At 39.9% G+C, this 26332-nt stretch overlaps 1 protein-coding gene and 1 long non-coding RNA gene across 2 annotated transcripts in view; both read left to right on the top strand.

Moving 5' to 3' along the window:
• The window catches only part of LOC127435493 (scavenger receptor cysteine-rich type 1 protein M130-like), a 49761-nt gene that overhangs the window by 6063 nt on the left and 17366 nt on the right, over nt 1-26332 (top strand). The gene's annotated exons all lie outside the window — the stretch shown is intronic.
• LOC127435501 (uncharacterized) lies at nt 7-23313 on the top strand. Its single transcript, XR_007896239.1, has 3 exons — nt 7-257; nt 348-403; nt 23255-23313. It is a non-coding gene; the product is annotated as an uncharacterized LOC127435501 (long non-coding RNA).

The following is a 26332-nucleotide window of genomic DNA, read 5'->3' as shown; positions in this document are numbered from 1 at the left end:
GGAAGTTTACAACCATCAGGTCTGGAGGAGAGTTCTGCTGGACTCCTGGAGTCTCACTGAATCCTCTGTTGTCTGCAGACAGCTGGGCTGTGACTCTGTACTGAACTTCTACGGCTCCTCTTCATCCAGTCCTGAACACAGTCATGAGTGTGTGATGGGCTTCCAGTGCTCTGGGAGTGAAGCTCATCTGGGGAACTGCAGCTCTCCACAAACTCTCACCTGCAGCTCCACACAACAGCTGTCAATCACCTGCCTTGGTGAGAACAACTATATCTGGGCATTTTCAACAATAGTCATTAATGTACATGTGCAATTACCTTTTTCTCTCTCTGTATATCTGATCTCAGGTCGTGGGTCCATCAGGCTGGTGGGTTCTGGAGGAGACTGTGCAGGGAGGCTGGAGGTTTTTCACAGCGGCTCATGGGGGACAGTGTGTGATGACTCCTGGGATATTAAAGATGCCCATGTGGTGTGCAGACAGCTGCAGTGTGGAGCGGCCCTCAGTAACCTGCAGGTACCAGCCTGGTTTGGTCCTGGAACAGGACCCATATGGTTGGATGAGGTGAACTGTGAGGGGAATGAGACGTCCCTGTGGAACTGCTCTTCTCAGGTCTGGGGAAAACATGACTGTCAACACATGGAGGATGTAGGAGTCATGTGCTCAGGTAAACAGAACACTGATGTTTTCATTTTATTTTTCATTTATTTTTTATACAACATAAAACAAAGCTTGTATTAGCCAGTTATTTGGGTGACTATTTTAGGTTTAGCTCCAAGTTCAGAGCTAAGGTTTAAAAGTAAGTATTTTTTTCCAACTAGACTTCAAGGAGATCAGACTAACTTATGGCTGTAAAGGGAATGTGGAGGTTTTCTACAATGGATCGTGGGGTAATGTATGCTGGAACAAGATGGACAGAGACACAGCAACTCTGATCTGTCAAGAGCTGAACTGTGGAAAATCTGGTGTTGTGTTTTATTCTGCAACAAGTGTAAAATCAGCTCATAACTGGCTCAGTAATGTGAAATGTCGACGACATGACTCAAATCTCTGGCAGTGTCCATCTTCACCCTGGGGACAGAATGACTGCAATGAATATGAAGTGGCCAAAATCTCCTGCTCTGGTAAAATTATTTATAATTATTTGAGATAAATATTATTTTTTTATTATTTTTTTTATGTGTAATTTGGGAATTAAATTTTATAATGATATAATCTCAGAGAAGGAGAGTATTGATTCTCCTCGCAGTCATCTGACATGTTCTACCTCACAATCGCCTCACCAGAGACAGTGTTCAAGTAAGTGTTTTCTTTTGACAACAAATATGTTAAACAAGATAGCTAAATATTTATTACTGTAAGCCTGTTTTCTAAATGAATTTTTAATTTTGCACTTGAACCCTGAATTATTTGTATTCAAAATAAATTTTAAGTTAATTAAGTTTTAGGATTTCTAGGGTCAGTTTCAGTGTGTTTGTATTGTTTGTAAATGGTGTGAATAAGTGCTTGTTGATGTGTGTGATTCAGAGCATGTTCCTCTGAGACTGAGTGGAAGGAAGGGCCGGTGCTCTGGGAGACTGAAGGTGTATCATAACGCTGTGTGGGGTTCAGTCTGTGATGATCAGTGGGACATCAGGGATGCTCAGGTGGTCTGCAGGCAGCTGGGTTGTGGAGCAGCACTGAGTGCTGATGGGAATGCAGCCTTTGGTGCTGGTGAAGGTGTTGTATGGCTGAACAGAGTCGAGTGCAGAGGGAATGAGATTCACCTGTGGGACTGTCCTCTCTCCCTGAGTAACCACACTGACTGCTCACACAAAGAGGACGCTGGACTTACCTGTGCAGGTCAGACCTGCCTGCCTCCCATTAGAAAAGCTATTGTAAATCTTACTGAAAAAAGTTACTTAATTTACCATTTAGAGTTAATAATATTTATTTAATGAAAATCAATTTTTAGACAATAATTTGTATGAATTGTCCACCTCTCCTGTCTTAATTACATCAGATAGCATTACTGTCTATAAGCTCATCATCTTATATGTATGTATGATGTGTCCTGTGTTGCATGTTGTCTGTTGAAAGAAAGGAGCTCAGCATCTTCTCTCTCCATCCCTCAAGTGGCTGTGATTGTACTGGGAGCTGTGCTCTTACTGTTCTTACCGCCACTCATACGGATTCAGCAGAACAGAGTGATGAGGAGAGGTACCAGAGAGATTTTTGATCAAGTTCAATTGTGACACAGTGCTTCAGCTTGTGCTGAAGAATGAAATGCCACCAGAGGTGGACAGTAACAAAACACATTTAATTGAGTACTGTACTTAAGTACACTTTTTGTGTCTCTATACTTTACTTGAGTATTATTTTTTCTGGAAACTTGTGACTTTAACGTCACTACATTTGAAAGACAAATATCGTACTTTTCACTCCACTACATTTCTATTAAGTTCCTCGAGTAGAAAGTCGTTACTATGTAGCAGCTTTGAAAATCAGTGGATGATTTTTTTTTCCTTCTCTAAAACGTGATTGGTTTTTTGCAGGTGACAGACAGCCTATCAATAATCACTCTTGTCGGGTCACGTGTCGTAAAGTTCAGTGATTTCCCAGCATTTTTTGAACACTGATCAGTTGGTAAAATGGAAGATGGCGGTTCCATGGCCATACTTAGAAAATATGTTCCAGTTTTCTGAAAATGTTAAAGATTCGTTTAGTTTTAAATGTTTGCTTTTTTTTTGTTGCCTAAAACGAACCATATCACAGCCTTCAAAAATGTGCTGTCCAACCTGCGGAAGCATATTGAGGTATGTAAACTTTTAATTTCTTATGAAAGCTTGAAATTATCTGTGCTTTAGAGCTAAAGATTCAGTATGAAGTATGATCGGTCAAATTATTTTTTATTTTTGCCCGCCAAGTTGTCATATCCTAGTGGATACTCCGCTAACGCATAGGTAAGGTTCGACAATGACATTAGTTAGCATGCAAAAGCGTGAATTCAAATGTAAATGAGCTTAAGAGTTAATTAAGTTAATATCTTGTAACTTTTATAGTTTTTTTTTTTTTAAATCATATCATTTACAGAGATTCTATTGATGTCAGGCACAGACTGGCCATTGGGAGAATTGGGAATTTTCCCGGTGGGCTGGCCGCGAAATGGGGCCACATGGGCCGCCGCGTTATACAGAACGTGCCACAAAACGGCAAGGCAGGGCCCCCCGCTCAACAACTTTTGGGCCAGTTTCTATGTAAAATCCCAGGCCGAATTCTCTTCCCAGTCCACCCCGATTGATGTTCTTAAGTTATGACAATTTTTGCATCAGTGGGGCGCATTGGCATGACTAGCAGTCAATATTAATGTCTTTTTTCAAAACAAAATTTGAAATTGAGCTGAAAAATGAAATCAATAAGGCGGTGTGTTATGATGTGGTGTATAGGTTTGGTGGGCAGCTCTGAGCTAGAAAGTCCAGGGCCACTTTTTAGTCCCAGTCTGCCCCTGGCTGCATCCATGCCCCTAGGTGTCAGTGTCCAAGTCCAAGATGACATGAACTAATACTTACTGAGTGAACCTTAAATCATCAACCCCTCTAAACTTTTAAATTTTCCTCCAAAATCAAGACTTGATATTTTATGTAATTTAGCTTATTAAGTAAATGTAAACAGATGTTAGATATTTTTATTTTGAAAAAACAAAATAAGTTTTTATTTATTATTTTTATATATATATATATTTTGCAGTTAATCTATGATCTGCTGTAAACTGACTGCAGATTTCTATGTGCACACTCGCAGCTCTGTCTGACAGAAGAAGCAGGACTGAGGCAGTTTATGAGATGATTGACCACAGTAAAACCGAGGAAGCTTATAAGGAGATTGGTCAAACATTCACAAACAGAGACAATCGCTTCACTGTGAACGGTGAGCCTAATTAATGTTATTTCAAGCTTTAAGTATGTATCATTTTTATTTGTGCAGAAATTCTGGAAATGTGAGTGAGAAATGGAAAGATATCTGCAAGTAAAATCCTTCTGAAAATCTGAAGATCACTGCCACTTCATTATTTAAATTATGGGGCACATCAATGTTACAGTTCTGACCCACAGCAGAATTAAAGAGGTTATCATTGCCTCAAATCAAAATCCAATTCTGAAATCTTAAAGTCAGTTTTACCCATCAATGTCATGCTTGAGAAGTGTGTGATTCTTTGTGGCTTTATGGCCTTTTGACATGTTTAATCTGTAGATGAGAGTCTATTTAACAGTTGAAGTTTATCTATTATTAGTCCTGTTGAACCTCCTGTTTCAAACCACAGAATTCCTCACAGAAGACCACACAGCTAAGTGCATGTTTATACTGCAGGTGTGTGTGTGTTTGTGTGAGTGTGTACTTAGCTATAGTTTGGGGACAAATCTGTACCCAAAAATTAGCTAAATCGGACAAAAAAAACATTCCTTTATGGACATTTTAAGATGTACTCAACAACTCTCTGAATTCATTTTTAAAAGATGATTATTAATGGATATGACAAGTTAGTAGGTTTGGTGGACTAGATCTGCTTACACTGCTGTTGCTGCGGAGCAAGTACAAAGACTTGTTACTGCTAAGACATATACAGACATGCTGCTACTACAAGCATGCAATACATGCTGCTGTGGCTGAAACAAAACATGCATTAGATCCCCAGGAAGCAGATCTAGGCAGGTGGTGCTGGGGAGGAGGTGGGTAAATGCAAAGAAAACTCTCATACACTCTTAAGGCCAATTCACATTGCCCCAACAAACTCTAACAAACACCAACATTATAAAGTTGGATGTTGGATTTAGAATGTTAAGAAGCATAGGCGTTACTAGACAGTTTTAGGAGGGCTTCAGCCCCCCTAAAGTTCATCTCAGCCCCCCTAAAAATCTGTGACTTTGCAATCAGCACACAAGTGTTTGTAACAGCTGCAGCCGCAACGCTACACTTGTTTGAAGCGAGAGGTGCTTTGGAAGGTTTTTCCACCTGTAAAGACTGATTGTAGCACGAGCCAATAGCATTGGAGCGTGGGGTGTGAAGGACCATATCATTGGTTTGACCCACTGAAAGAATACGCCCCATTTACTAATTCAATTCATGAATGAGCAAGGACAGAGTTGAAGAGTGAAGGAGAGGAGGCATGTTGCTCGTTTAGTTTCGTAATCTCGTTTAACAAGGAGAGAAAGGGGCTGGATTAATTAAGAGTAAGAGTAAATGTGACTGATGACATTACAGTGACATCGGGACATAATTAAAACCTGTAATTACTTTTAGGCTATGTTTTCTTTTTTGTATACCTTGATGGTCATGCATAAAAGCAGTTCACAAAATGATGTTCTTTGTTGTTATTTGCAGGGAAAATGCTATAACTGATAAAGTCTCTTAGTAGACATGCTAATTTTAATTAAGTATAATTAGACTTGTATTGGTTGTGAACGTCTCTGTGCTTTATCAGTGGTTTAATGACCCAAAACACATAAAAGATGTTCATTTGTTGCCACCTACAGGTGTAAATGTGTGATTTACAAAAATAGTTACTAAATGAATAAGTGAACAAACCTGAACTAATCTTTATATATGTATTGAATATTTATATAAATTACATATTTACTGTATGACATACAGAGAAACATCATCTGGAGCTAATTCACTATTAATAAACAACCAAGCAAAATGTGACATTTATTGTAATAATAGGTTTTTCTGGTGTTTGGTAGAACTTTTATCTATAGAAGTTGTGAAATTATTGATTTTCTATAATAAACACAATTCCCTATCTGTCACTCACTCGATGTTGTTTCGATGTAGTGACACTAAGGGTTACACTTGGGAGCCCTAAACACCTCTGGTCTTTGATAAAAGGCCAATGAAAATTGGCGAGTGATATTTGCATGCCACTCCCCCGGACATACGGGTACAAAAGGAGCTGGTATGCAACCACTCATTCAGATTTTTTCTTCGGAGCCGAACGGTCATGCTCACTGAACTGAATTCTCACGACTGTTCATTCACCTCTGCTGGATCTGATGGCGCATTTCAGCGGCTTCTCCCTCCTCTGCACTGGTGCACTGCAGAGAATGCCCCTGGGCGATTCGGCAGAAAAAAGAGAGTATATTTTCCTGAAAGAGTATATTTCTCTAAAAGAGCGGCACACACGGAACGTCTTTTTAAAGACGCGGCTTTTTAAAGATGCCTTTCCGATTGTGTGTTATTTCTGGTTACGGTCGTTACCTCTCAACTTCAGACGGTCACGATCGCTGTCTTTTGTGTCTGGGCACGACCCACACGGAGGCATCGTTCGTGGATGGTTCATGGCAACGTTGCGGTCATGGCGAGCGTCCGGCATCAAGATTGGTTCGCAGCGGTAGACCTGAAGGACGCGTACTTTCACGTCTCGATTCTACCTTGACACAGACCCTTCCTGCGGTTCGCATTTGAGGGTCAGGCGTATCAGTACAAGGTCCTCCCTTTCGGCCTGTCCTTGTCTCCTCGTGTCTTCACAAAGGTCGCAGAGGCAGCCCTTGCCCCGTTAAGGGAATTGGGCATTCGCATTCTCAACTATCTCGCACCTCAGCTGATTAGGGCTTCGGGTCAACTGGGAAAAGAGCAAGCTCCTCCCGGTTCAGAGCATCTCTTTTCTCAGTTTGGAGTTGGACTCAGTCTCTTTGACAGCGCGCCTCACAAACGAGCGTGCACAGTCTGTGCTGGCCTGTTTGAAGGCATTCAAACAGAAAACAGCGGTTCCACTGAAACTCTTTCAGAGGCTCCTGGGGCATATGGCATCCTCAGCAGTGGCCACCCCGCTCGAGTTGATCCATATGAGACCGCTTCAGCACTGGCTTCAGACTCGAGTCCCGAGATGGGCATGGCACCACGGGACACATCGTGTGGTCATCATGCCGGTCTGTCACCGTCTTTTCAGCCCTTGGACTGACCTCTCGTGTCTACGGGCAGGTGTTCCTCTAGAGCAGGTCTCCAGGCACGTTGTGGTCACAACAGAAGCCTCCAAAACGGGCTGGGGTGCTGTTTGTAACGGGCAAGCAGCCGCCGGCTTATGGATGGGCCAGCGGCTGCATTGGCACATCAGCTGCCTCAAGTTGTTGGCAATTCCGCTCGCCCTGCGGAGGTTCCGGCCGTTGATCCAGGGCAAGCACGTGTTAGTTCGGACAGACAACATGGCAATGGTAGCATATGTCAACTGCCAAGGCGGTCTGCGCTCTCACTGTATGTCACAACTCACCCGCCGTCTCCTGCTCTGGAGTCAACAGCACTTCAAGTCGCTGCGAGCAACTCACATCCCGGGTGACCTCAACACTACAGCGGACGCGCTATCACGGCAGGTTACCCTCAGGGGAGAGTGGAGACTCCACCCTCAGGTGGTCCAGCTGATTTGGAGTCGATTCGGACAGGCACAGGTAGACCTGTTCACCTCAAAAGAATCTTCCCACTGACCTAGGCACCCCTCGGCATAGACGTGCTGGCACACAGCTGGCCTCCTGGCCTGTGCAAATATGCGTTTCCCCAGTGATCCTATTTGCACAGACTCTGTGCAAGGTCAGGGAGGACGAGGAGCAGGTCGTCCTGGTAGCATCCTACTGGCCCACCCAGATGTGGTTCTCGGACCTCACGCTCCTCGCAACAGCCCCCCCTGGCAAATTCCCTTGAGGAACGACCTTCTTTCTCAGGGATGGGGCACCATCTGGCACCCGTGACCAGACCTCTGGAATCTCCATGTCTGGCCCCTGGACGGGATGTGGAAGACCTAAGCAGTCTACCACCCGCGGTGGTAGACACGATCACTCAGGCTAGGGCCCCCTCTACGAGGTGCCTGTATGCCTTTAAGGGGCATCTATTCGCTAAGTGGTGTTCTTCCCGACGGGAAGACCCCCAGAGATGTGCAATTGGATCGGTGCTTTCCTTCCTGCAGGAGAGGTTGGAAGGGCGGCTGTCCCCTTTCACCTTGAAGGTGTACGTTGCTGCTATAGCAGCACACCACGACACAGTGGACGGTAAGTCCTTAGGGAAGCACGACCTGATCATCAGATTCCTGAGAGGCGCCAGGAGGCTGCACCCCTCCAGACCGTGCCTCATTCCCTCATTGGACCTCTCTGTAGTTCTTCAGGGTCTACAGAGAGCCCCTTTTGAGCCTTTGCAGTCAGCTGAGCTTAAGGCACTCTCCTTGAAGACTGCCCTCCTGACTGCGCTCACTTCCATCAAGAGGGTAGGAGACCTGCAAGCGTTCTCTGTCAGTGAAACTTGCCTGGAGTTCGGTCCGGGCTACTCTCATGTGATCTTGAGACCCCGACCGGGCTATGTGCCCAAGGTTCCCACGACCACTTTTAGGGACCAGGTGGTGAACCTGCGAGCACTGCCCCAGGAGGAGGCAGACCCAGCCCTGTCATTGCTGTGTCTGGTGCGCACTTTACGCATCTATTTGGATTGCACGCAGAGCTTTAGGATGTCTGAGCAGCTCTTTGTCTGCTTTGGTGCACAGCGGAAAGGAAATGCTGTCTCCAAGCAGAGGATCGCCCACTGGCTCATTGACACCATTGCTATGGCATATCACGCCCAGGTTGTGCCACCCCCGGTAGGGCTACGAGCCTATTCTACCAGGGGTGTAGCGGCCTCCTGGGCCCTAGCCAGGGATGCCTCTCTAACAGACATTTTCAGAGCAGCAGGCTGGGCAACACCCAACACCATTGCAAGGTTCTACAACCTCCGGGTGGAACCGGTTTCGTCCCAGGTAGTGGCACGCAATACAAGCGGATAAGCCCGGGATAGCCTGCCGGGTGTATCGCTTGCACATAGTGCCTTTCACCTCCTCTGAACTGAAGACGTGCGCTATTAATTCCCAGTAGTGTTCACAAACTATGTTCCCTGGTTGACTTCCTCTGATCCCTGTGGCAGTCGAGTTTTCGGAGAGACTCACTGCCGGCCCAGTACACGTGCGAACTAAGAGCCCTTTTCTGGGGTAGGTGCTCTGCATGTGGTGGTTCCCTGTAAGGTAACCCCATGCAATGTATATCTTCCGCTGATTCATTTCCCTGTTGGCAAACTGCATCTTCCTTGGGCAGAGCCCCCTCTGCCACAGTCTCCATGTTTGTAGCAACTCCTCCCCCATTGGGTAGGATCTACCATGAGACTCTCCACCTGGTTGGCAAGACCATATGACGTATTTTCCACTTAAATATCCCCCTCTCTTTGGGTGAGGTGTGGTCTCCGCAGTGTCCTCCCCTTGGGAAGGACACCCCCCGACTAGGCCTGGCGGCCCAGTCAGATAATCCCCCTTGTTTTTTAGGGAAGGGAAAAAAAGAAGGGGAAAAGAGGCCATGGCTGGGTTAGCCTCTCTCTATCATTTGAGTAGTCGACTTGTCCCCAAAGGGCCATTCGACACTCATAACTATGTTGGGGGTGGTTACGTGTCAGCCTGGTGTGCTGGCTACAAGGCACACAGTGGTCCGCCCGTCACACAGTGCCAGTTCATGTAACACAGTTCAGCCAGTTGCGGCATTTTGTATAGAGACCCCTAGTGTCACTACATCGACAAAATGTAGAGTGAGTGATAGATAGGGAATGTCCTGGTTACTTGCGTAACCTCCATTCCCTGATGGAGGGAACGAGATGTTGTGTCCCTCCTGCCACAACGCTGAACTACCCGCTGAAATGGCCGGACCTTGTCTCGGCTCCTCAGCATAAAACCTGAATGAGTGGTTGCATACCAGCTCCTTTTATACCCGTATGTCCAGGGGAGTGGCATGCAAATACCACTCACCAATTTTCATTGGCCTTTTATCAAAGACCAGAGGTGTTTCGGGCTCCCAAGAGTGACCCCTAGTGTCACTACATCGACACAACATCTCGTTCCCTCCATGAGGGAACGGAGGTTATGCAAGTAACCAGGACCTTTTCTTTTAATTTGTTAATAAATGGAAAATAAATCAAAATTTTGAATGGTTCTTTAAACTGTTTCAGTTTTCTATAACTTTATAAGCGTTTGTGTCATGGGGGGGCATGTTCATGTGTCTGTCTGCGGGAGAGGAAAAGTGGTAAGGCTAGTCACCTGGGCTGTAACCCTTGGTAATAACTCATGGTGTTCACCTGTCTCTCATTATAGTGATGGCGGAGGGAGACCTGGGGCACGTTCAGCCCCGATAAAACATAGCAAAACATTTATTTAAATGGAAATGGTGGTGCGTTGAACACCCTGTTGTGTTATGCAAGCGTTGCAACTATGGCAGCAGAGAAGGCCGTTCTTTGCGTTCTTTTCGAAGAATTTTCTGAGCCTGATGAATTCGGTTTAAATACGTGTTTAATGCTACAAAATACGCTCGATGTTACAGTCACTGACCTTGCCATCCAGAATAGCAGAGAACATCCCAATCGAGTGAAGGGATATGTGGAATCTGTGGTTCCTAATTATGGTGATCCAACATTTGCCTCGCATTTCAGGATGACAAGGCAAACATTTCTTCGAATATCTTCAATTGTTGCATACACCAAGCTGCAGTGGACACATTTGTAAAGGACTTTAGTTAGATTCATTGTGCGCACTGCTTTTTTATTATGGCGGGGTTTATATACACGTTGATACTGTTTGGGTAACACCTCTGGCACACCCACCAAACAAGAGAAAACGTACCTCAAAGCCCGTTGCACACCATTTAGAGGAAACATGTCATTCAATCCGGAAACCATAGCAAAATGGTGCTCACCGTTTTGAGATTGAACATGCCCCTGATAAGGCATGCCAGAGCATCAGAGTGGGAGAGAGAGTGTTAGAGTAACTACAGCCCAGGTGTCGAGCCATACCACTTTCCCTCTCCCGCAGACAGACACATGACCATGCCCCCCATGCCACAGTGTTTAATATAGAAAATGACAATTTTGTCAATGTATGCTGTATATCTTGAATGACGTAAACAAAGTAAAAAAAAAACTAATAATAAAAAAAAAAAACATTATGCTAAAGAGTGAAATACATCATGTGCCCATAATGTCATAGTGTCATTGAGGGCTTAGCCCCCCTAAGATCAAAATCCTAGAATCACCCCTATTGAGAAGCATAACTGTCATTGCCAAACTGCAACAAACACCAACAGAGTGAACATGCTGTCCCAACAAACATGTTTGTTGGAGTTTGTTGGAGTATGTCGGGACAGTGTGAATTGGCCTTTAGAAGAAAAGGGTCCATATAGAACCCAGAAAGGTTCTACCGCTTGCTTCATATTTGGAAAAGGGTTCCCAGCATGGAATTGAAACATTTGTGGTGGGTTGCACCAACAATGATTAATCTTAAATTTAGTTTAAATCAAGGTTTATCTGATAATTCTGTTGCACCAAACTTTAAACCTTGTTTAAAAATAGTGAAGTTTACATTTTAACCATCGATTTGATCCTGATTTAAATTTCACAGCAAATCTGAATTAACTTTAAACCTGTTGCTGCAATACTATAAACTCTTATTTAATTCTCAGGGGGATTCACTTTAAACTAGTAGCAGCTGAGGTGGTTTAAATAAAATTAAAAATGAATGACTAGGTAAGCGAAAAGTGGATGTGCCGTCAGACCTCTGAGAGATGTTTATCATATGATTTGTTTATTATGATCCGAAATAGTCCCCCAGCCACTGGGGGTTGCATCAGGAAGGGCGTCTGGCGTAAAACCTGTGCCAAGACAAATATGCGGATCACAGATGGTCCGCTGTGGTGACCCCTAATGGGAGCAGCCGAAAGAAGATGATGATGATTATGGTCCGAAATGTTGGGCCGTTGGCTGCGATGTGTGCTTTCAATTTCAATTTATAATATAACGGCTTTATATTTATAGCCCAGTATTTGTAGCCTGAGTAATTTCATAAATACACAAACATTTTCAGTCATTAAACACTCTATGAAGAAAACAGGTTTTATTTTTTTAAATCATGTCAATGTGACACTTGAGACTGCCATTCTGAAATGATGTCCAGAGATTGGATTGCGTTCAGATTAGCATGACAATGCATGGAGCTAGCACATGAAAAGAGACTTGACCAAATGGAAGATTCAGGATTGATGGATTATTGTGATTGGACAGCTAATAATTAACGTCAGAGAATTGCAGCCTCATACTTGCGGTCGTTTACGTAAACCTGGAGATATTAACATGATTCGACAATAGAGATTACTGTTGCCCCAAACACTGCAAATGTACAGTTCTATCTTTCTAATTTATCTGCGACCCAGCAGACAATGATCCGCGAACCACTTTTGGGTCGTGACCCTGTGGTTGACAAACCCTGCTCTAAACTCTGCTTAATTTAATTTTTATTAGTGCAACCCACCCTTGGTTATTGTTTACTTTTACAATTTTATTTTATTACCAGAAGAACGTTTAATGGATATGTGAATTGAATAGTTCGTATAGATACTGTATCAATAAATAACACAATTCATAATGGAATAGTTATAACAATTGACTTAATAAATCCACAGGTTTGTAATAATAAGCTAAAAGTCTAAAAGTAATAATATTATATATCATCTAACTTTAACCATATTTTAAAATACTAACCATAAGTAAGATTAATAAATAAGTACAAAACTAAGTGAAAAATAAATAGGCCTGAATAAAAACAAATGACCTATGAAAATCTGTATGAAAACAACTTAGTACTGGGGCACATACATAATAAATGTGTTGCCACTTGGGGGTCTTCCTACAGCATGGTTATAGTAATACACACTGAGTGAGGTCTTTTGGATACAACAAATTAAACAAAACTTCTCTTCAGCCATCTCCATGTCATCAGTTCGATGCCGACAAATCCTGTGAATCTCAGTAAATGCTCTCGTACTTGGTTTCACTAACTACAACTTGTGTGGCTTGAATTCCTGACAGTCATATATATATATATATTTCTGCTAAAGAAAAAGCACAAGTTGATAACGCAACAGAATTGCTCCGAAATAAAGGATGGTTATTTACTGCAGTAATGTTTTTTTATTATTATTATTATTATTATTTGGAAATGATTTTTTACTTTATTTTATATTGTTTTGAAATTGTTTTGGACTGTTTTGGTTTGTGAACGGCACTTGGTCTGTGGTCTGTGCAAGTTTCTCTTGTAAACAATGATGCGCTTCCTGCCGCCTCCTCCACATGAGGCGTGACCTTACCAACAAGCTTATGTCATCCCTCTCATGATCATGCGTCACAGAGATGTACGGAAGTGAACATTTGTAGTTAAAAAGTATATAAGTATTGTTTTGTTTCTAAAAATAATCAATCGTTTGGGTTCCGAAGAACTTTATTTGTCGACTGGAGTCGTGTGGATTATTTTGATGCACCATAAATATGCATTTTGGACCATCAAAAAATGGAGTACATTCACTTGCATTGTTTAGAGGAGGAGGCCTGAAATGAAATCCTAAAAATCTTAAATTCTGTTTTGATGAAGAAAGAAACTCAGATACATTTTGTATGGCCTGAGGGTGAGTAAATTATCAGCAAATTTTCATTTTTGGGTGAACTATTCCTTTAAATGCGGTTTGGTGCTGTGTAGATAGGACCAAAAATAACCAGCGCTACATGCTCAAGTTGTTTGCTGTTTATGATAAACACAAGTTTATCTGTTGTTGAATTATTAGTCAAGAATAGACTGTACCGTAGACTGTATATTGATACTGAGATAATGTCCTCTTAAAGAGAACTGTAATTTATCATTTTCTAATTAAACCCTGAGCTGTAAAAGTAAATTGTACGTTTTTTCTCTGCAGTATAAAATGCAAATGTTAAAGTATTGTATTGTATTGTCCAAAACTATTTATAAATACAATTTTAATAATGTAAATTATACATACACATACATACATACATAGGTTACATACATACTCACATCAAGCAATTGTCAGCCTAAAGAATCCTTTTGTGCATATTTTTTTATTTTTATTTTTTTATTTATTTTTTTTGTAAATCTTTGTAAATAGAACCTTTTTGGCAAAGTACCCTAGAGTTCTATATAGAACCCCAAATAACCTTTTTTTCTAAGAGTGTAGCTTGCGCAGTGAGACCAGCGATAACACACCGAGGTAAGGTTTATTTAAATGTTTGACGTAATTGTTAAACGCAAGGTGACTGGCTGCCAAGATTACATGAAAGGAACCTGTCAGTTTCCTGAGTGAACTTCAGGTGAATTTGCTGTATATAAAAACAATAGAAGTCTATGGTATGTCCCCATTTAGAAAGCTGAGCAAATTGTGCACTTACCTTGTTATCATCTTGAATAAATATGGTTATTTTGGATTTTTAATTTAATTTTGAGCAAAAATGTCTTAACTTTAAGCAATCCATTCAAATAATGAGTCCAGAAAGAGATGGAAGGTCAAGCAAGGAAGTGAATGGAAGGAAACACTATTTCATGTAGTGAACGCTGGTTGGATGAACTACTTGTGCAGTATACAAGTATTCAGTGCATACAGAAAATATTGCACAACATTCTGGTCCCAGAAGTAAAAACACCATTTATTTTCTATCTATGTAAAGTAATTTTTAAAGATAATTTATAAACATTTAAAGACAGAAATACTTTGAGCTCCAAGGCTGGTGTATGCTTCTGCTGAAGTCATCAGACTGTGTTACTTCAACCTTAACATTTTATAAAAATCGTGTATAATAGCGAAATTCCTGTTGAAGGACTACCCATTATCCTGAAGAGAAAAGATCAACCAGTCAGAGAGCTGCGGCTAACAAAGCACACCAAATGAACTCTGCTGCGACCATCTGCTCCCCTGACGTGATGTGAATGATTTGATTCAATCTCAAACTACTTACATATTTGCCTATATCTCAATATATTGCAATAAAAGGTAAATATATTGCCTCTATACTTATATAACTTTACATCAATAGATTTTATATTTTCCCACTGTTTTAAATTTACATAATTTGCAATGCTTCATTAGATAGTTCGTTCATGTAGTTCGTGCCCTCATTAAATCTTTGTGTCTTTTTGTCCGTTTTGTGTTTTAAATACTTCTTTTGCTTCAGTTCACAGCTTGTAATGTTGTGATTCACCTCAGAGCTGGTTGTTTTGTTTCATGTCTTAGAACTCTTTTCTGAAGGATTTTATGAAAACCATATAAAAAATAAAATAAAAATAAAAAAAATGAATGGGAAAATAATTCCAACACCAAGATGGCTGATGAAGTCAGCGGGCACTTTTGCACTCTATTTTCATAGTACGCACATGCTGCAGCTGAGTAGTATGTTAGTGTGCTAGGTGTAATGGGTTAGTCACACAGGACTGCACTTATTATTACTTTACTGCACTCAACTGCATTAGTTTTTTTTTCTTTCTTTTTTTTTTTCTGTGATTTTTAAACACATATTTTTCCATCAATGATCTCATCATGGCATTATTCGGTGTAATAATTCATTTTCTATGTAATTTCATATTTGTATCAGTTGGAGCTCAGGATGACTGTGATGATATGAAGAATTCAACAAAGATGTGAGAGACAGGTAGATTATCATAAACTATTTTGTCATTTAATGATGAGTATTCTGATGTCTTTCATCTTGGCATATGAATTTTAAGTTATTTTGTTTATTTAAATATTGGTACAATTACATTGTTGAATAATATGAGTATACAAAGAAATAACTAAGTGATTCAAATTCAAAAGTGTCAAAAATGTAAAGCCACTGGTGCTCAGTGGAAAAAGAGGTGACATAACTCATAAAAAAAGATAAAAAGGGCACTTACGTGTTAAAGATGAAAAAAAGCCTTTATTTAACTTTATGACATTTTTATTCAATAATGTTCATTTGTTTTTGCTTTTTAACAGATTGTGATGATGTGGGAAATGTGCTAAACAAAGAGGGAGGGACTGTATGACTCAATGGCCACACCCACTGCCTCTGTTTGTGAAATATTACAGTTACTGGACCTGGGATGAGTTTGTGAGAAATATTTTGAAACAAAAGTGTCAGTGTCTAATGTTTTTGTTATTGCAAAGCTTTTATACAGAATGTTACATGCTTTTTAACATTTGTATTTTTTTATTTTTTTATTTTTTATTTTTAAATTGTATTAATGTAAAAAAAAAAAAAAGTTCCCTCACATAGAAAAGCAGTCATCAGTTCAGTCCTATCATGTATTCCTGTGTGTCTACTCTATTCACCTTATGCGCCAGAGAAACTAGTGCGCAGACATCTTGAAAATGTTGTCTTTGAACTTCCGTTCTAGCGTTTTCTATATAGATATCTATAGTGTTGATGTCAAAGTGTAATTAGCTAACGAAGTGGATTTACAGGTTATAGAGTTGCCAAAAGATATCATGAGTATTTTAAAGTTTTTAACTGGGAGAGGGGAAGGGATGACACTATAATCGTACACACACACACATACTGTACATGTGAAAATTTTAGTTTTATTTTATATTCAGTTTACAGCAGATTTAATCACATTTAAGCCTTTTAAAAATGTGGGGTGACAAATAAATTTAAAAAAGTACAAATGTAATTTCCTTTAATGTTATGAACTTTAAATAAGATGAGCTGTCACTGTTTGAAATTTAATGTCAACTACACATTTTAATAAAAATACTTCTGACCTACCCTGGTGTGATTATTCTGTCACCCTTAATTTCTTTTTTGTTCATTTTGTAAAAACTTTACAACTATTGGCCAAGTGCCATGAACATGAAATAGTCCCTGATGTCAGTTCCTTCACAACATGTCTGACCCATGTGAAAATCATTGATATCCTACTGCCATCTCATTTCATTGTCTAAAATGGTCTTAAAATTGATATATGTGAAAGCATCTTAACATCTAATAATCCATGTGTTATCTTACCCTGTTCTGACCGTTTAACATTTGCAAATCTCATTAAGTATTGCCCTTTTGCAAGTGTGATAAAATCATCCATAATACATACCAAAGGCATGCTGATTCTGGTCTTCTTCATTTTATGTTTTATAAATATTAGTGTCATGAAATAAAATGTTACCATTAGAGTAGAGAAAACCTCTTAAAGCTCATATTGGAAAGATAAGGAAAGCTCAAAAGCAATATGTGGAATAAAACACAAGATTATGTGTGTTCGAGATAGTGGTTTATTAAAACAAGGCCTTGGCACCCTGGACAAATGAAAACAGCCTCCATATTTGCTTGAATCACACATTGTCAGTGGTACCAGTCACAGCTGCTCTCATATTCAATATGAAAAAGACAATGAAATAGACATCACATGAGTATGCATCAGTGTTATTTTTACTTTTTCTTAATGGCCTATATTTGTCCCCCTGGAACTTATTTCCAAAAGCCTTGTGAGAGCATTTTTTCTTTTACTAACCCCATAACTTCTAGGATAATGCATTTTTATCACTTTTTATAAAAAAATATCACGTTAATACACATTTTAACGCTGTAAGGTCAACTGAAATGATAAATGTATTCATACATTAACAATACACTCAAGTGTCCACTCATTGTCTCCAAACATCCTGCACAAACAGGTATAGTTTATGTCTTCTGTGAAAACAATGGCAAATCAATGTGTATTTTATGTTACTGGTGATGATGACATTCCTATGAACCCCAATTAAATCAGTGATTCTTGTAGTAGCTGCTGGTCTGTCTTCCTGCATCAATGCATCCTGCAAAATAAGAATGTGTCATCAGAACAAGAACAACACATATCAACATTTTATGCATTCAGTATTGATCATAATAACTACATATTTTGCACACAAATGCCATACATGAATTGATATCTAATGGTACATTGTGTGAAAGGCAGTCATACACTGAAGAACTGCATTGCTTCTCATTGCATGAAAAAAAATGGTCATGTCTCCATATTAAGCGTGAACATTTTACAAACAAAGATAAGCCTACATTTACAAAGTAATATTGCCATAAGGTGTTAAGACTTGTTTTCAGATGATGTATATTGACTGAGTTTTTTACTTATTTCTTTTTCTACCAGAAATTTATTATACAAAATAATATTATACAAATTACAACATTTTGCAATAATTCCCAACAATTATAACAAGATACAACTGAAGAACACAATGAGGAACAGAAATAGCTGTGGTTTAGTTGTTTATGCCTAATCTGAGTAACATGGCTGTAATCATTCAGACAAATCTGCTCAAAACATACAGACTAATCAAAACCACAAATTACAAACTATAAAACTGTTCCCAAAATGAGAACAATTGTAATTTAGGCTTAACTTAGACACTGAAATTTACAGTTTCAAAATAATCCATCAGAGGTGTTCATGTTGAAATGTGGGGAGCATGGATTGACATTTTTCGGTTCTACACACATGTTGAGGAAACTCGTGAATATTCAAGTGAGCTCTGACAAGTGAAACCAAATATCTCTGAAACACAAGTAGATACAAGTAGGTATAGATGCAGGACAGAGATCTTCAAATGGGGGCAGAATCTCCAAAAGAGGGCGGGATTACTCCAGAAGGGGGTTGCGCCAACTCCAAAAGGGGGTATCACTTCCACTCATGGTTAAGGTCAGGGAGAGGGTTAGGGGCTTCCTATCAGTGTTGTCAAGTTGGGGAATTTGTCACCAAATTTAGTGATTTTCTCATAGTTGCTGCAACTTTTAATGATGTTTTGTGACAAGGAGCTATTTTGGCTATTTTTAAATATACTTGCCGTTTTTTTTTTTTTTTTTTTTTTTTTGCGATTTTGGGCAATTAATTATTAAACACACACACAAAGTCATGCTATGTGTTAAGAAGTCAGATCTAACAAAATATGCATTGACCACTAAGCACACTGGGAGTGCAAAACCCTTTTCAGATCAAAAGCACATGCATATGGACTCATTTGCAACACTAGGAATGTGTCTGTTGCCAAAACTGAATGCCCCTTACATTGCTAAATATGGATCAATTAATTTACCACTTAGAAGATTTATGTAAAGCTGTTTTATGGCTGCTGCTGTAAAATACACTTTGTCGGAGAACTTGTTTTGTGCCCATTTTGATATATTTTTTTATAATATACACATACATAAGTAGGCCTATATATATAAAGGAGAAGGGTATATCTGCAGATATAGCTCCAAATCAAGATTAAAGATACAGGGAGCCCCTAATGGAATAACCCCGCCCCCATTTGGAGGTCTCCGGCATGCATCTATTCCTACATAATATATAATGAGTTTTCTTATTTAGCGACTTTTGTAAAAAAAAAAAAAAATAATAATAATAATAATAATAATAATAATAATAATAATAAATAAAAAATAAAAAAAATTTACTTTCGAGGGTAGTTCTGTAGATTTAAAGAGGGTAGAGTTTGGCAACACTGCTCCCTATATCTTTGCTGGCAGTTTGGAGCTCCTGCCCCTTTTTGGAGCTATGCCTGCAGCTGTACCCGTCTCAGTAAGTACGAGGCTGAATCCAGCTCCTTTTTCACCAGACGTTTTTTCGCTGAAATGTTCTGCCCCCTTTAAGAGACACAAGGCGTGCAAATAGAGGGGATCTCCAAAAGAGGTCGGGGTAACACTGCAGGTTAAGAGACAATCCACTGAAGGGCCGAGCGTTGTAGAGGGGCGACCTGAATAAGTTGAATACACCTTTTAAATAACACCTGTCCAATTCCACTCCCACACGTGCATTGCCCTCCAGTGGTGACAGACCAAGAACACATCAAACATTCATCTGCAATTGCATGGGCTAGAGCAGTGGTTCTCAACCTTTTTGACTCCAATCACCACAACTGTCCAAACTAGATGTGTCTGATTAAAATAATTAATCATGGATAATTTTTTATTCTAGAAGTTTCAGATAGAGTCTGTTGATAATTTGTGGGCATACATCTTAAAGTATTTTTTTTTAGCATTTTAATAAAGTTGGAATATTTTAATTATTTTAATATTTATTATTTTAAATTAATTTTAAGTCATCTTGAGGCCCCCTAGTAGGTCCAGGCCCCCTGGTTGAGAACCACTGGGCTAGAGGACGGAACGGCGAGGAAACGACGGTTGAGAAGCACCATGTGACTCTTTAAAATATGGCACAGCATTCTGTGAGAAAGTTTGAAGAGACAACAACAACAAAGAAAAAAGTAAATGTGTAGGCCTGTGTTGTTTAATCTCACCTTTTTATGTTACAGTGGGCTCAGCAACATTTCTCTTTCTCAAGACATCCCTTAGATTTTCAATTTCTTCCATTCTTGTACATGCTAGAATGCAATTTAAGCCATCACCCAAATAACAAGCTTGATTATCAGTATTATGTTTGAATAACTGAAAGTATCCTGGAATATTCTATATTAGAACTTAGACTAACTTTTACTGTCATCTTCAGACTGAAACTAGTATTACCCTTGTAAATACATTTGCCTTTCATACAGTATGGAACAAAGTTTGATCATGTTTTCTCTATTGCTCTTTTGATTAAACAAACAAGAAAAAATATATATATTATCTCATTCTTGTGTATTCATGCTGTATGGTCATATGCTGTGCTCTTGGTATGTGTATTCACGGAACAACCACGATTAAGTTTTTTAATGTATATATATTTACATTGCATTGCATTATTTATAGTGATGTTATTAAATGTCAGAAAATTATTTGTTTTTGTGTGTAAACTCAGTGTTTGAAGTAAGCTGTTATCAGTGTCTGTATCTCGGGAGATGTTCTAATGCTACATATAAACTGCAGTGTTTCCCATAAAATGTGTGACTTCATCTTCCCATGTGTGTGCACCCTCAGTGAAGTGTCTCTGTAAGGTGGAGGAGGAGTCCTTTTCATCAGTGCTGACGTTTTATATATATATAGTGAAAATCAAAAATGCCTCCTCTGATTTGTCACTGAAGTTGTTTGGTGGTTGTGTTGTTCCGCTGCCCCAGCCTCGGGGGTGTAGTAACACTTCTGTCTCTCTCTCCTCCGGCTCTACCCATTCTTCCTCTCAGGTGGGGGTGCTCTTGGCAGTGCATATTTTGGATCTGGATCAGGACCAGTCTGGATGAGTGTTGTATTATGTACTGGATATGAGTTGACACTAAAGAAATGTGGATCAACAGGATTTGGTAAACCTTTATGTGAACACAAAGATGATGCTGGAGTCATTTGCTCAGGTAAAAGAGATACTGTACATGTTTCGATAGATGAATGTCTTTTACGGCTCTTTGAAAGGAAATTCGAACTGTCCGGTCATGGATCAATTGTTCAAACAAATTTGTCCTGTGTGAACAACTTTATAACCTATTGAAAATGTCCAGTTGTCACAAAGACAATGTGAGGGGCAAATCTAATTTGACAGGCATGTCATGTTTTTATTATGTTTTTTTTTATTAATTTTTTTTTTTATTAGATATTTTACTATTTTCATATAATTAAAAAATGATATGTTGTAAATGTTGTATATGTTGTACATATGTAATGTTGTATTAAACATATTCTGAAACATGCCAGTCTGAATCTTTTTTTTATCTGTTTTGTTTTATAAAATACACAGAGCACAAAGAATCCAGACTTGTTGATGGGCTCAGTTGTGTTCTGGGAGATTAGAGATACTTCATGAGAACACGTGGGTTTCAGTGTGTGATGCTGCCTTTGACCAGCAGGATGCAGAGGTTGTGTGTAGAGAGCTGGACTGTGGGACTCCTGTACAGGTGCTGGGAGCAGCTGCTTTTGGCAAAGGAGAGGGTCAGATGTGGACAGAAGAGATTCAGTGTAGAGGCAACGAATCACTCGATTCTGTCCATCATCAAATTTCATCAACTTCAACTGCACCCATGACAATGACGTGGGACTGATAGGTACTGGTAAAATATCAGCATTTAATCTGTCTATTGTTGAATTGTTGAATATACTAAAAATATATATTTTTTATCAATACCATATTGGTTTGATCAATTTTAACAAGCTCTAAGAATTTGACTATGTTAAACAAAGCCAACACTGGAAAATTACTCAAAAATATCTCTATTTTCCTGCATATAAACTTATATATCTGTTTCAGTAAGTTCTGTGTTCTTTATCCAGGTTACTAGAATCTGAGATTGGTGAATGAGCCTGAAGTCGGTTCTGGTCGAGTGGAGCTTAAGTTCCTCAGTGAGTGGGGAACAGTAATGGATGTTTGGATATGAAGGCCGACTGGTTTGGAGAGGGAAGTGGTGAAATCTGGGCTGATGTGTTTGATTGTCAGGGGAATGAAACACAACTCTCACAATGTCCCATCTCTTCATGGAGTCGAGCTGAATGTTCTCATAGACAAGATGTTGGAGTCAGCAGCTCCAGTAAGCACACTTCACACTATAAATCATGATATTAAAGGGGTAATTCACCCAGAAATTAAAATTCTTTCATAATTTGTTCACCCTCACGTTGTTCCAAACTTGTGTGTCATTCTTACTTCTGTGGAATGCAAATTGGGATATTTGGAAGAATTTTGATTAAATCACCATTTACTAAAAAAAATAAAATAAAATAAAAATTATATTTCTGACATAATTTACTCACCTTTATGTTGTTCCCAACCTGTATGACTTTCTTTCTTCCGTGGAACACAAAAGGAGATGTCAAGCAGAATGTTAGCCTCAGTCACCATTCACTTTCATTTTATATAAAAAAATAAAATTAAAAAAAGGCAATGAAAGTCAGTTTGTAAGTTGCATTTGGGTGAATTATATCTTAAAAAAAAAACAAAATTACTATTAGCAAGTGTCTTATAAATGCTGAATTACAAATATGCTCTTAATATAAAATATGAAAAAAAAAACCTCAGATATGTAGACACTGTGCTCTTAAAGTACTGTATTTTGAAGTACTACGGCTCTAAACTACTGTAGTAGTATTATTAAAGAGTTACATCTGTCCCTCAGATTTGTCAGATTGAGTGCGGTTGTCTGGAGAGAGATAGAGTGTGAGGGGTAGGTGGAAGTTTACATCCATCAGACAGCTGGGCTGTGGCTCTGTGCTGAACTTCCATGGCTCCTTTTCATCTATTCCTGAACACAGTCATGAGTGTGTGATGGGCTTCCAGTGCTCTGGGAGTGAAGCTCATCTGGGGAACTGCAGCTCTCCACAAACTCTCAACTGCAGCTCCACACAACAGCTGTCAATCACCTTTCTTGGTGAGAACAATAATATTTGAGTATTTTCATTCACTGACAATAGAGTAACATTAATTAACATTCATTTCTCTTTCTCTCTGTATACCTGATCTCAAGTCATGGGTCCATCGGGCTGATGGGTTCTGGAGGAGACTGTGCAGGGAGGCTGGAGGTTTTTCACAGTGGCTCATGGGGGACAGTGTGTGATGACTCCTGGGATATTAAAGATGCCCTCTTACACTGTGGAGTGGCCCTCAGTTACCAGCAGGTACCAGCCTGGTTTGGTCCTGGCTCTGGACCCATATAGCTGGATGAAGTGAAAAGTGAGGGGAATGAGACGTGATGACCCTGTGTAACTGCTGTTCTCATGTCTGGGGAAAACTTGACTGTAAACACATGGAGGATGTAGGAGTCGTGTGTTCAGGTAATAATAATAATTATGTTTTAGTAACATTAAAAATAATAATAATAAAACAAAAGTGCACTTTATAGTTTCTTATACACTATGTGTGATTCATATTAACTTCGGATTTGCATTATGCAAACTGTGATTGGATGAGAGCCAATATTAAAGATGCATTCAGTAATTTATATTTGAAAATGTCTTTGGTGGAGGTGTACTGAATTTTTACTGATTTACTGTACATTTGTTCTTAAAAATAAACATCTGAGTTTATTTCAGAATCTTTTATCTAGATTTGAAAGAGATCAGGTTGACTGATGTTTGTAAAGGCAATGTGGAGGTTTCCTACAATGGATCGTGGGGTAATGTATGCTTGAATCAGATGTACAGAGACACAGCGAGTCTGATCTGTCAAGAGCTGAACTCTGGACAATCTGGCAGTGAACCCATTTATTCAGTGGGCTGAGGTCTGCTCCTAATTGGCTGGATCATCTTAAATGTTGAAAACATAACAGGACAATGTTGCAGTGTCCATCTTTACCCTGGGGCCAGAACAACTGTTATTATAATGAGGTGACCAACATCACTTGCTTGGTTGGAAAAAATCCATTCTAAACATTTAAGATTGGCTTATGCTTTTTTTCAGTGTTGTTTTTACAAAACTTGATTTTAGTACTGTAAACAATGTGATAAATTAATCATAAGTACAGTATTTGTTAATGAGTTTTCATAAAGGATAAATCTAAAGTTGTGCTTTTCATGGTTGAGTTTTTTATTACATAATGTCAGAGGAGATCCATGAGTCTCCACAGAGACATCTGACATGTTCTGCATCTCCTCACCATAGACAGTGTTTAAGTAAGTTTATTTCAAAGTTGGTTATATTATCTGTTAATGACAGCAATAATTTATTTATGTCCACTTGCTATGTCTTCAAACATATAAAACATTTGATGGTTAGACCTTCCCATGAATTGATTAATCTGGTAAGTGCTGGTTGATGTGTGTGATTCAGAGCATGTTCCTCTGAGACTGAGTGGAGGGAAGGTCCGGTGCTCTGGGAGACTGGAGGTGTATCATAACACTGTGTGGGGTTCAGTCTGTGATGATCAGTGGGACATCAAGGATGCTCAGGTAGTCTGCAGGCAGCTGGGTTGTGGAGGAGCTAATGGGACTGCAGCCTTTGGTGCTGGTGAAGGTGTTGTATGGCTGAACTGAGTTGAGTGCAGAGGGAATGAGATTCACCTGTGGGACTGCGCGTGCGCTTGCTCGCACTCTCTCTCTCTCTCTATATACACTATATTGCCAAAAGTATTCGCTCACCTGCCTTTAGACGCATATGAACTTAAGTGACATCCCATTCTTAATCCATTCTTAATATGACGTCGGCCCACCCTTTGCAGCTATAACAGCTTCAACTATTCTGGGAAGGCTTTCCACAAGGTTTAGGAGTGTGTTTATGGGAATTTTTGACCATTCTTCCAGAAGCGCATTTGTGAGGTCAGACACTGATGTTGGATGAGAAGGCCTGGCTCACAGTCTTCGCTCAAATTCATCCCAAAGGTGCTCTATCGGGTTGAGGTCAGGACTCTGTGCAGGCCAGTCAAGTTCTTCCACACCAAACTTGCTCATCCATGTCTTTATGGACCTTGCTTTGTGCACTGGTGTGCAGTCATGTTGGAACAGGAAGGGGCCATCCCCAAACTGTTCCCACAAAGTTGGGAGCATGGAATTGTCCAAAATCTCTTGGTATGCTGAAGCATTCAGAGTTCCTTTCACTGGAACTAAGGGGTCAAGCCCAGCTCCTGAAAAACAACCCCACACCATAATCCCCCTCCACCAAACTTCACAGTTGGCACAATGCAGTCAGACAAGTACCGTTCTCCTGGCAACCGCCAAACCCAGACTCGTCCATCAGATTGCCAGATGGAGAAGCGTGATTCGTCACTCCAGAGAACGCGTCTCCACTGCTCTAGAGTCCAGTGGCGGCGTGCTTTACACCACTGCATCTGATGCTTTGCATTGCACTTGGTGATGTATGGCTTGGATGCAGCTGCTCGGCCATGGAAACCCATTCCATGAAGCTCTCTACGCACTGTTCTTGAGCTAATCTGAAGGCCACATGAACTTTGGAGGTCTGTAGCTATTGACTCTGCAGAAAGGTGGTGACCTCTGCGCACTATGTGCCTCAGCATCCGCTGACCCCGCTCTGTCATTTTACGTGGCCTACCACTTCGTGGCTGAGTTGCTGTCATTCCCAATTGCTTCCACTTTGTTATAATACCACTGACAGTTGACTGTGGAATATTTAGTAGCGAGGAAATTTCACGACTGGACTTGTTGCACAGGTGGCATCCTATCACAGTACCACGCTGGAATTCACTGAGCTCCTGAGAGTGGCCCATTCTTTCACAAATGTTTGTAGAAGCAGTCTGCATGCCTAGGTGCTTCATTTTATACACCTGTGGCCATGGAAGTGATTGGAACACCTGAATTCAATTATTTGGATGGGTGAGCGAATACTTTTGGCAATATAGTGTATATATACACATATATATATATATATCACATATCACACACACACAAACACCACCCCCCGGAAAAAATTAAGAGACCACTTATTTTATATTTTTATAAGATTTTCCTTAAATCAGCATCCCAACATGTATGGCAGCCGTTCCATTCCAGTGTCTGCTGAATTCTACTTAATGAGGTACTGATAAGGTGATCACCTGAACCATATCTTATTTAACAAGGAAAAGTATAAAAACCACTGCTGTGGTCATCACTATCCTCTTGCAATAGGACCAGCTGGATTGCAAAAACAGTGCTAGTAGCACCTCAAAT

This window comes from Myxocyprinus asiaticus, chromosome 45, assembly GCF_019703515.2.
Source record: "Myxocyprinus asiaticus isolate MX2 ecotype Aquarium Trade chromosome 45, UBuf_Myxa_2, whole genome shotgun sequence".
NCBI lineage: Eukaryota > Metazoa > Chordata > Actinopteri > Cypriniformes > Catostomidae > Myxocyprinus > Myxocyprinus asiaticus.
Note: the sequence above shows the minus strand (reverse complement) of the source record. Positions and strands in the feature narration are given on the sequence as shown.